The 12,910-nt window shown below is 39.3% G+C and overlaps 1 protein-coding gene across 5 annotated transcripts in view; it reads left to right on the top strand.

Annotated features, from left to right (window-relative positions):
- The first annotated feature begins 1,277 nt into the window (after positions 1-1,277).
- LOC131036504 (ureide permease 1) overlaps positions 1,278-12,910 on the top strand; it is a 150,968-nt gene continuing 139,335 nt past the window's right edge. The window contains exon 1 of one of the 5 annotated variants that reach the window (XM_057968407.2): positions 1,278-1,588. The gene's annotated coding sequence lies outside the window, so the exon portion shown is untranslated. Of the gene's footprint in view, positions 1,589-1,772; positions 1,971-12,910 lie in introns of those variants that run through there. The other 4 variants (XM_057968408.2, XM_057968405.2, XM_057968404.2 and 1 more) reach the window with 4 other exon arrangements.

Genomic DNA, 12,910 nt, shown 5'->3' on the forward strand with positions numbered 1-12,910 from the left:
GGTGGAACAAGAAGCTAAAACCACAAAAATCTATTGAGGTTAGAGGAATCATTGAAGGAAATCCAAAATTGTTTGGGGGTCTTTTGGACCGTTTTCACCCAAGCCCTAAAAAACCGCTTTTAGGAGGCCTAATTGGGGTTGATTCCTTGTAGCCCTTTTCTAGGCAAGAATTTGGAATCGGTAAGAAACCTATTGTTTGCAGATCTCAAATGGACCCTAAATGCATTCAAAACATGAATGAAGACACCTCTACACCTCTGCAACATCTCACAATGATAGGAGGTCAATTTGACAATTTGAAGCCAAGAAGCCATAATTGAGTACATGGGAAGCACTGTGAATTGGTAGGGTTCCTAGCCAAAAAACTTGAAGCAAACACCTTAGAGAGATCAAGAATCAAGCCCTAGAAGAGATTGAGAAGGACTTGAAGGTCTAGAGAGCAACTAGGCCTGGTGAGTTGGTGCAATTGAGCAACACCAACTAGGTGAAGTGTTGAGCAAACTAGGTGAACCCCATCATTTTGAAACAATCGAATCTTGATTCATGTATTGTCAATAACCAAATCAAACATAAGAGTATTTGGAATGGTAATTCTATATGAGATATAGACACAAATGTCAACCTTCATTTTGTCCTTTGCCAATAATGGATTTTGAAACAATCGAATCTTGATTTATGTATTGTCAATAACCAAATCAAACATAAGAGTATTTGGAATGGTAATTCTATATGAGATATAGACACAAATGTCAACCTCTTTCTTTGTTTTTGTCCTATATCAATAATTGACTGTGAAACAATAAAATTGATTTATGTATTGTTAATGCACATATCAAATGTAAAGATATTTAGATTGTGCAACCCCTTATACTAATATAATTAAAATTGTATATAATTTTTTTTCGTAATTTAAAATAATAATAAGATACCTCCAAAATATATTTTATTTTTTCAATATTTATTTGTGAAATATCTCAAAACCAAGTAATATTGGAATGAATATATATCCATAGTCAATTATAAAATGGATTATCTATATACCTAATATTGTAAGGAAATACCACTCGTGAACTAATAAAATTGTGGGATAAAACAGGGGCTGAAAGGGCGAAAATGAGAACTGTGGGAGAACATTTTATTACGTAGCATTCTTAACATGTGTTTAAAGATTTTTGTTTTTAAATCCCAATCGCTTTCATACTCGATTCAGCGCCTACACATCTGGGCCAATGAAGTATTCTATTTTAGCCTTCTAAACGTGCTAAATCAATATATTTTACGGGGAAATTTCCCGTTACAAGCCAAATTAAAATCTAAATGCGAAGGATAATTATTGTCCGCCAAAGATTCCCGACAGATGGAGGATATATACATTAAATATATACTGTTTGCAACGTGCTGAAAACTGCAGACAACATTCCGTTATCAAGCTTGCCAGGGCAATATTTGTTTCGTATATTCTTGCATTGATTTGCATTCATTAATGACGTTTCCTAAAAGCCCAGGATAAATTAGAGCTATATATAGTGAATATTTATCCTTTAAAATCTCTTAGATCCACTCAGGGGAGGCGGCGGAAGTATTTCAGGTGAATATTTGGTTTTGTTTATTATTAGCGATGTTGTTTGGTTTATGAATTTAATGTTGAGATCTTTCAGGGTTAATTTATTTAATATAGAATCTAATGGTGCCTCAGTTCAAGCATCGGAAGCTTTAATATTGGTTGTTTTATTGGTGTTTGCATTTAATTGTTACGATGATTAGTCTTTTTGAAGCTGGAACTGCTTTTAAGATATAAAAATAGATTGGCAATCACAGCTTAAAGAATGGGCTTGTTAAGTCACCTTCACACCCACAGATTGGGATTAGAGCAGCAGTGTTAATGACTAAGCTGTCCTGTTACGCACCAGTTATGGAAAGTTTGCATATTAGATTGACGTATTTCTCCACCCGCCCTGACGCCCGCCAAGGTTTGAATCTAATTCTTGTTGTAGTGAGCCTCTCGATTTTTTGCTCCACACAGCCTTTGCACACACCAAGGTTTGATTCTAGGTCTCGTTGCACTAAGCAGCCGTACTTTTCAGTCCATCCAGCACTGAAACTCACATTTGAATCTCGGTCCCAATGCAGTAAGTACCCTGGCTTTTTGGTTCCGCCCAGCCATAACACCCGCAAAAGGTTTGAATCTAGGTTTTGCTGCATTTAGCCCTCTAACTTTTCACCTTCAACCAGACTTGACACCCACCAACGTTTGAATCAGGGTCTCATTAGCCTTGACACACGCTAAGGTTTGAATCTAGTTCTCGTTGCAGCAAGCACTCTGACTTAAATGCTCCATCCAGCCCCGGTGGAGGAAGAGCCAGCACCCATAAAGGAAGACCTTGTTTTAGATGTAGGAATTCATTTTTTAAATGAGACCACAAAGCAATGTGCAATCCTTTTTCATTTTCCTTCTTATTTTGTTCCATGGAGGGAGCGAAGAAGTTTCAGTTGAAGTTGAACAACTTTTTTACTTTGAGGGGATTCTTTTCTACTTTTCTGGCTTCTAAGCACGTGGCTTGAACCTGGTCCTTTAACCTGTCGATGCTCTGTTTTAAATAGTCAACCTAATGTGACAGGTCCTGACATTTTAAAGTTATCAGGGTATGAGGTTCGATGAGCCAGGATTTGTATTTTATAATTTTTTATACTTCTTGTTTTGGCATTCAATTTGAATCCTTCAGAGCCTTTTAAAGGCTGAATCAGCAGGAACTGGTCTTTAAGCCATCATGCACTAGAAGCCGAAAGTTTTGAGATGTTTCAGTGCGTAATTTTAATGAGAGGCTTTTTGCATTAATTCATATATATGCTTTTAGGTACTCTTAGGAGATTGCCGTCATTTTTGACTTCATTGTATGGTTGGCTTTGATTTTTCCTTCTAGAGCAGTTAATTTGCATAATGCATAGTGCACTGTATGCAGCTCTCACCACTGAAGCCATGTCACGCTCTTCAAAATTTTCTCTCTTCATTCATGCTTTTTCTTGTTTTGTTATAAGTTGCACGATATGTTCTAAGCTGTGTTACCAGAAACGCAGTGGGGAACCTCCCTTTTGTGTTATGACGGCCGAAAGTCGAAACGGCTTCCTGTTGCAAATGGCCATTTCTAAGCCATTTGGGGTTGTTTCTAAGCTGGTGTGAATGATAAAAAATCTCTGCCTTTTCTTTAGGCTTTTCACCTACTTCAAACAGTTAAAAGAAGTTTTGTTTATTTTAAAAATTTATTACAGACTCGCATGCATGATTTTTCTAATAATATATCTCTGATTTTCCTAATCAAAAATCTCTGCTGGAGAGTTGGTGTGCCAGTTCATACTGTTTTCCTACTTCTCCCGCTGATCCACCAAATGCTGATGGATTAGATACCCTACCAGCGTGTGGGGATGGGTGATCTACAAGTGTATTTATTCTGATTTTTGTTTCTTTTGACAAAAAATACAACATTATCTAATTATATTTTCATAAAATTTTGAATTCTTGAAAATGTAGATATACATAAAATCTGTTTCTTATATGCAACCTTTACATATTCCTTTTTTCATCATGTTGCCATTGTGGTTTCTGTTTCTTGTTTCTGATAACATAGGTTCTAAGTAGCCCACACCAATGAAACCGTTTCCTGCCCTTCATATTGGATCCCCTGTTTCATTCCTGATTTTTTGATTTTGAGCTGGTGAGGCTCAGGTATCAAAAATACATCCTTGCTTTCAAGCTTGACAGGTGGATTTATCCAAGGGATATGCAGGACGGATTACCTTAGCCTTATGAATGGTTATTGCTCACCGGTCTTACCTCTGCATACTTGGCAACAGCGTATGCCCTACTGAAATGAGTGCTGGATCAAATATTCCAAACAATGTCTGTCTATACATCTTTCTTTTCTGACTAAGGGTTTTGAAAAATAATTCTCCATGCTCGTGTCATTTTTCTTACCCAATACATTATAGCATTACTACATTTGTTGGTGTTGGAAATAAGCCACACCCGGACCGACGAAGGACTGGTCCAAGAGGGGCCAGTAGCTCAGTGGTAGAGCACTCGAGCAGCATATGGAAGGTCCTAGGTTCGAGTCCTAGCTGGTCCATGTCTCAACATGGTATCAGAGCCAGGTCCAGGCTAGGAGCCCCAAGCACACGAGAGGTGTGGCTTAAGGGGGGGTGTTAGTGTTGGAAATAAGCCACACCTGGACCGACGATGGACTGGTCCAAGAGGGGCCAGCAGCTTAGTGGTAGAGCACTCCAGCAGTGTATGGACTATGGAAGGTCCTAGGTTCGAGTCCTAGCTGGTCCATGTCTCAACAACATTCACATTGGTCATGGATTTTTTATTAGGACAATTATTGTGATTGTGGTATGGATTTTAACAATCTAAACATTCACAATAAGTTTCCTTTCAACTTGTTTGAACAGTCTCAGCAAAAATCCTAAAGCAAGAGTGACAAACAGAGCTAAGCAAATTTTTATACTCTCTTTATCATTTATGCTTATCATTCTCATCTTAATTTAGATCTGTTTGCTATTTGCTGTTTTATATCAGTTACTTAGACTCTAAATTAAAGTAGGGTGTATTTATTTCCCTACATTTTTATGTACCTGATGTGAATCAAACATGCAACCTTTTGATTCTATTTTCTGATCTAATGCTGCTGATTCTGCCCACCATTTTCTCAGATCTGAAATCTGTGAGCTTTATTTGCCTTTTTCTCTTTTTTTGGTTAATCATATATTAGGGTTGTATGCTAAAAATTATTCCCATTAGGTGTAGTCCTAGACTCAACCCTTCTATTGTCATAGATCACTTTGAGGGTTGTATTTATAATTTTTCAATACATCTATGTACCTCCATGAGTAGGAATTCTTTGATTGTCATGCCCCTGCCAAAATGCCACAGATTTCAGCATATTAAAATCATTGACTAGGTGATTAAAGTATATAGTAGTGCCCATACAATAAAAGCCTTTGTAGTTAATAATCCTAGTTGGCGAATTGGGTATAGGTACAAGTATACGGTATGCCAGTACGACAAAGTTTTTGTGATGGTTCAGGTACATTTGGGTACGTCCGTACTGTTGATGTGTTTTTTATGCACATGCGAACACAAAACAAAATACCCAAAAGTATCTTATCCTCTCTTGAACAAAATCTCTCAAATGCTGAAGGTTAGCTTAAGGATCACTTGAGAAGACTCCAAGGTTCATGAATGTAGGGTCACTATGTGTGGATAAGCTCATTGGATTGATGTGATCATGCTGGAATCACAAGGGGACTTACGTTTGAATGCCTGAATGCTTGATTTGTTGGAACTCAGACCATTTGATTGTTGCAATTTGGTGATGCTTTTTGATTCTAGACTAGCTTGAGTTTGAAAAAATGGCAAAAGATGGAGGAATGAGAGATTCTTTTCTAAGGCCTAGAATGTAAGAAGATGGATGAATGATTAGGTGGAATCCTATCGGGCAAGGTCTCACCATCAAATAGAACAATTTGACACAAGCTCAGTGCAATCTTCTAAGGATGTTTCAAAGATGTTTAAGTCATTACCATCAACATTGATCACCATTCAAGTTAATGCATAAGCAATGGACGTATAACGATTCGAAGTTAAGCTCATATCACTTCAATTGACCACGCAAGGCACACTTAGAATCAACAAGAGGCTAGTGGTATGGACAAAATGAATTCCACACAAATTCATTCAACCTTCCATTCAATCTAATCAACATGAAAATAAATTGAGAAGCAAAGACCATGCGAGTTGTTGAAATAACAAATCAAATTCACCATAACTTCAATGAAATCAATTGTTCCCTACAACAAGGATTTGACAACAATCTTTATCTTCTCTAATCTAACTTTTAGTCTAATTTATATTCTATTCTAATCACTATTAGCTAACTACTAGCTATTGACTATTAACCTTTACAAATGAAGAGTTTGAGCTTTATATAGAGAGCTCATTTACAACGAATGGCCAGGATTGATTCTCCATCAATGGCCAAGATTTTACAATGAAACACTAATTAGGGTTTGTTACAACAAACTCTCCTTAGCCAATGAGAAAATTACATTCAATGAGCATGGACCAATAGATATCAAGGGTAGGTACATCAGAGTTTGTGCATCCATAGGTGAGCTTGATTCATCGAACTTAGACGTGTTGATGTGGACCCCTATTGATGTGTCTTTTGTACATGACCAAACACAGAATAAAATACCTAAAGGTACCTTACCTCTCTTGAACACAGTTTCCCGACTGCTGAAGATCTCGCCGAAGGATCAATCGAGGCAACTCCAAGGTTCTTGTATGTAGGGTCTCTACGTGTGGATAAGCTCTTCGTGGTATGATGTGATTTTGTTGGAATCACAAGGGGACTTACGTTTGACTGCCTAAGCATCTGATTTACTAGAACTCAAGTCCTATCTACTGGTTGGAAGATAAAGAAATGGCAAGAGGTACAGAGTTTAGAGAGTCTACTCTAAGACCTAGAATGCAAGAAGATGGATGAACGACTAGGTGGAGTCCTACTGGGCTGGGTCTCACCATCAGGCTTGAACAATCCGACACCAGCTCAGTGCGATCTTCCGAGGGATGCTTCAAATATATTCAAATCGGATACCATCAGATACCGATCATCATTCAAGTTAATGCATGAACAATAGACATGTAACGACTTGAGATTAAGCTCATTCTATGCCAGTTGACCACGCAAGGCGTACTTACAGTCAGCAAGAGGCTAGTGGTTTGGACTAGGGGGATTCCATGCGAGTGCATTCAATAACTTCTTTCATTCAATCTAATCATTTATCATCTATAATGAAGATTCAACAAGAGACCATGCATATTGCAAAGAAACGACACATTTCACCATATCTTCAATGAAAAGGGGGTTCATTTACAATCAAGGCAACAATTTCTTGCCTTCTCTTCCTAATCTACTCTAATCGCTATTCTATTTGCTATTCTACTATCTATTCTCTATTAATCAATCTCTGACTATTATCTATTAACCAACTATTAACCTTTACAAATGAGGAGCCAGGGCTTTATATAGAGAACCCTTTACAAATTGATGGCTCTGATTGACTTAGAATCAAGGGCTAGGATTACAAGATAGAAACCCTAATTAGGGTTTGTTACAACAAACTTCCTTAGCCAAATAGAAAATTACATTTCAGAAGTGGGGACCAATAGGAAGCAGGGGTAGGTACATCAAAGTTTGTGTCGTCTCCGGTAAATTAGGGACATTGAATCTGATCATGCTGAGGTGGACCAATCCGACTGAAGGAATGATGACTGGGATGCCACCTTGTCTAATGCTTGTGACTTGGTTGATTCTCTTTTGTCTTTTGACATGATGAATGATGTACTTCCTTTGTTTGACCAGGCTTCCTTATTGTCAAGCCTTTCTTCTCTGGTAGCACAACTCCGCCTGGAAGTGCTGGCAAAGCCCTTTCTTTGTCATCTTGTGAAAGAATGAAGTCTTGAGGCTAACTTGAACTCCTTGAACACTCCTAGTCTTCCAATGCTTCAAAGCACATTGAGTCTTCCCTTTTGCTTGTGGAACGTTCTTGATGACGATGGACTAGAAGAGGTTGTCCTTACCCTGGCCTGGTCTTCTTCTATCTGCGAAATAAACCAAAAGATGATTAAGGATACATAATAAATTCATTTAACATAGCATTTTCTACCTTAAATCATCAATAAGAGTTATCAAAATGAAGTTCGCTTGAAATCCTTCCTAGGGATAGGCCCCATAAAATTTCGCCTTGGACCCTGGCCAAGGACAGGACCTATTTGGGATTTTCGCCCTGGACTCTCTGGAAGGGTCAGGAGCAAAATTCTTGTTTAAGCTCAAATTCCATCATTTTATTGGTTCAAAATGCCTCCAAGACAAGCATATGCTATCTTTCTCTTGTCCAAAGCCTAGGAATCCATGTCTTGACCTTCATCATGAGCAAGTTAGGTAAAATTGTGAATTTCGCCCTGGACCCTTAGGAAGGATCAGGAGCGAATTTCTTCCCTTAGCTCAAAATACTCACTTCTTTCACTCACAATCCCCTCTAAGGCATGCTTGTGGCACTCTTTAAGCCCAACATGCCTTGGACACTAAGAACTTGGCCAAATAAGGAAGAAAATGAGGTCCATGGAGATTTTCGCTCTGGACCCTTTGGAAGGGTCAGGAGCGAATTTGTAGTTTTAGGCTTGATCTTACACTTCCTTTACCTCAATTCATCTTGCAAGGCAAGAATACCTCACTCCACCTTCAACCATGCCACAAGAATCAATGTTTTGGCTTCACCCAAGGAGAAAATGGTGGATTTGAAGAATTTTGCTCTGGACCCTTTGGAAGGGTCAGGAGTGAAATTCATGTTTTGCTTGTTCTCCCTCACTCAACTCCACTCCACTCCTCTCACTTTGTTCTAACTTGCTTCTCACCTCTGGAGCTATCTCTCAACTTGCTTGACAACATTTACTTGTGCCTCAAAAATGGCTAAAAGGAGAATTTCGCTAAAAAACATAGCCAGGGACAAGACCTATAAGGGATTTCGCCTTGGACGCTTTGGAAGGGTCAGGGGCAAAATCCTTATCCAAGCTTAGAATCTTCATTTTTGGAGGCAACAATCCATTCAAGGGCAATCCTAGGGGCATCCCTCAACTTCTCCCACCTTGGTCTAGGCTTAGCTTGGCATAAAAATGAAAGGAAAAGGGTGTTTTAAGGAATTTCGCTCTGGACCCTTTGGAAGGGTCAGGAGCGAATTCCATATTTTGAGCTTATTCCTTCATTCCTCTCACTTCAATTCATCTTCGAAGGCAAGGTCACGCCACTTCACACCCATCCAAGCCATAAAAACCAAAGACTTGACTTGCTTTGAAGGGAAAATAGGTGATTTTAAGAATTTCGCTCTGGACCCTTTGGAAGGGGCAGGAGCGAAATCCTAGTTTTTGCTCAATTCCTTCAAGTTTGAAGATCACCAACAAGTCAAAGTCATGCCTAAAGACACATACCATCTTAATTTACCCTAGCCCACACTTGACTTAGCATAAAATTGAGGGAAAAGAGTGGTTTTGTGAAATTTCACCTTGGACCCTTTGGAAGGGTTAGGAGCGAATTTCCCTCTCTAGGACAAAATCTCCATCTTTTCTTGCTTTCAATCATTCCCCAAGGCAAGAACATGTCTATCTTTCTTCCAACATGCCTTGGACACTAAGGACTTGGCCAAACAAGGAAGAAGATGAGATCCATGGAGATTTTCGCTCTGGACCCTTTGGAAGGGTCAGGAGCGAAAATCATGTTCTAGGCTTGATTCTTCATTTCTCCAACTCCAAACCACCTCAAAAGGCAAAGGCAGGTTATCTCACTTCCATCCATGCCATAAAGACCAAGGACTTGACCTCCTCTAAGGGAAAAAAAGGTGTTTGCAAGAATTTCGCCCTGGACCCTTTGGAAGGGTCAGGAGCGAAATTCTTGATCTTGGACAAAATCTTCACATTTTGAAGCTTTCATTCACTTCCTAAGGAAAGAACATGTCAAAACCTTCTCAATATGCCTTAGAAACTAAGATCTTGGTCTAGTCAAGGAAGAAGTGGGTGTCTTCTAACAATTTCGCTCTGGACCCTTTGGAAGGGTTAGGAACGAAATTCAAGTTTTGGGTTGATTTCACACCTCTTTCCTCCTCAACTCACTTCAAACTTGATTTAACCAATTTCTTCTCACCACAATCAAGTCCACTTACCACCAAATTAGCTTGAAAACTTCGCCTTTCAATGCCTTAGGCAAAATAGGGGGTTAAATGAGGATTTTGCTTTGGACCCTTTGGAAGGGTCAGGAGCGAATTTCCTCCCCCAGGCTAATTTCCATCATTTTGTTGCTTCAAACCTTCTTCCTAAGGCAAATATGCATCCAAGTCCTCCATACCATGCAATAGAGGTTTCAAACCTGGTCAAGACAACGAGCAAAGTAGAGGAAATATGAATTTCGCCCTGGACCCTTTGGAAGGGTCAGGAGCGAAATTCTTCCTTAAGCTCATTTCATACGTTAAACCTCCTTTCCTTGCCTTGGATATAACTTTTCAAGACTTTTCCTATTGTCTCCAGGTCAACTTGCCTCTCACTTAGCCCAAAAATCTTCATTTTCAACGCCTAAGGCCAACATTGAGGGTCAACTGGAGGAATTCGCTCTGGACCCTTTGGAAGGGTCAAGAGCGAATCTCCTATTCTAAGCTCAAATCCCTTCTCAAACTATCTTGACTTTACCCTAGACTTGATCCTAAATCGATTTCCTTCCATGTCCTTCGCCAACTTTCTCAACCATACATTGACCTAGATCAATTTTAGGTTCCTTATGAAATTTCGCCCTGGACCCTCTGGAAGGGTCAGGAGCGAAATTCTGAGTTTTGCTCGAACTTCTTGACCTATTCCGCTCATCTCACCCAGTTTGGCCTCCTTTGATCTTCTTCTCATCAAATCATGCCTAGGATCTCATTTTTCACCAATTGGATCAATCTTAACCCTGAGAGATGACACTGACTCACTTGAACTCAAACAAGACACAACTAAGCCAAAGGAAGACCTTGAACAAAACCCTAACCTGGAGCATCCACTGACTCACCTTTAGCCAAAACAGAGCCTGCTCTCTTATTGATCCCTCTGGCAACACTCAGCATGCAAAGGCTAATAGACAAAACTCTAAAAGACCCAGAAAACAAACCCTAGAAAGCAAAAAGTAGGGGTCCCCATTTGCAATGGGGTGATGTGTGAATACATCACAACAACCCCTCGGATTGGTGGAGTAGTGACTAGGATGCCACCTCGATCTTGCACTTTGTAGATATGATTTGATTCATCATCATGAAGGGATGTTGAGAGATATCTCTTGATATTCAACATTATCTAGTTTGTTTAAAGTGATGATGATGATGAGAAACAAACTTTGATTAACTCTTCTGAAACTATCTGCTTCTTCAATCATGCTCAATGTAGGTCTTGTGATGACTTTGGTTGATACTCCTCCGTTTTTTGACATACTTGATGAATGATGCAATTGGTCGAATGTAGCTCTTCATTGTATTGACTTCGATTCTTGGATTCCCGAAGGGAATTCAAGATTGTAAAACATTCTTCCATCATATAGGTTATCCTTCCTTCATGTTCTAGTGTTTGCTGATGAAGCTTCTTCTTGATCTTGCATAGTGGTGATAGGAAGTATTCGTCATGGTCAAGTCATTCCTTCTATCCTTGCTTGTATATCTTGCGTTATGATGATTGTATGATCTCTCCTTTGCCATCTTATGATCTCTCCATGTCAATATGATAGAATGAGAACCTTGAAGATATCCCACTCTACTGCTTGCAGCTGTTGAATATTTGAAGATTTTCAACCTAGTAGCACTTTGATTCTTCTTCATGCACTTGAGGTGTTCTTGATGTTGATGAAGCTTCTTGAAGAGGTTTGAAATTTTCTCCTTGAAATCCTTACTCCAATCTTCCTCCAACCTGATCCTTTTGATCTCATTCCTTGCCTCCTGCAAAACAAACAAATGGGCATCAATCTCACATGATATATAACCTGTACGCCATAGTTGAAAAACTCGGACTCGCCACGGACTCGGCAAACCAAAAATTTGGACTCGGACTCGGACTCGTGAAAGACTCGTGAAAGACTCGGCAAGGACTCGGCAAAAAAAAAAACCGTAGTTTTACAAAAAAACATAAAGAAATTAATGCATTTAGAGAACATAAGAGCCATAATTGAAACATTACACATGTCACATACTCATAGTTTCAAACTTTCAACTCTAAAATGTATAATACCAAGATTTCTTCAATGCTAATTATGCTTTTATATGGAGCCTAATCAGACTCTGAGGTTAAATTTTCCCTACTTCCATCGGCGCAATTTCCCCCCATATTTTTCGACGGGGGTTTCGGGGCAACGCCCCCAAGTTGGGGTCAAGGGGCATCGCCGAAAGATCCTAAAATTTGACTAAGTCTGGAAAATTGAAGAATCCTCCAAAAACTAGATTTTGCATTATAACTCCTGGAGGTTCGAAACCACTCTCAAACATCCTGACAGTATATATGGAATATAACTTAAAGTCTGGAATGTCATCTTGATCTTCAAATGCCCTGAAATTTGGCTAAGTCTGGAATGTCTTCCTGATCCTGAAATCTGACTAAGTCTGGAAAATTGAAGAATCCTCCAAAAACTAGATTTTGCATTATAACTCCTGGAGGTCCGAAACCACTCTCAAACATCCTGACAGTATATATGGAATATAACTTAAAGTATAAGAAATGTCACTTATACTTAAATGTTATATTCCATATATGAATCCTGACGGAGAGACCTAATTTTTTCACATGTTAAACTCAATTTTAAAGCTTGCATGACATTTTCTCTGGGTCGCACGAGTCCATCTGAAAGACTCGCGAGTCCATGCAAAAGACTCGCGCGAGTCCTTGCAAAAGACTCGCGAGTCTTTCAGATGGACTCGCCAGGACTCGCCTCGGCGAGTCTTGGCGAGTCGACTCGTGGCTCCCATGGACTCGCGAGTCCGTGGCGAGTCCACGAGTTTTAAAACTATGCTGTACGCACTCCCATTTTGACTTGATCTCTTATTCTATATGTTGCAGGTTTGATATGTGTTTCCAAAGGGGAGATTGCTCCTTTTGATAACTGAATTCACTGTCTGGAAGGTAAACTTAATGTCCTAGGGCAAATCTGGGCTGTCTAATGATGAAGTCCACTAGTTGATATGTCTCCCAGCTGGATACATTTGGTTCCTCTTGCTATATAATGAATTTGCCTTCCTAAAACATCAGATCTGTATCTTTAATCTTAGAATTTATCTTCCTTGATCATCAGGTCTGCAC

The sequence above is a fragment of the Cryptomeria japonica genome, chromosome 5 (assembly GCF_030272615.1).
Source record: "Cryptomeria japonica chromosome 5, Sugi_1.0, whole genome shotgun sequence".
NCBI classification, from domain to species: domain Eukaryota; kingdom Viridiplantae; phylum Streptophyta; class Pinopsida; order Cupressales; family Cupressaceae; genus Cryptomeria; species Cryptomeria japonica.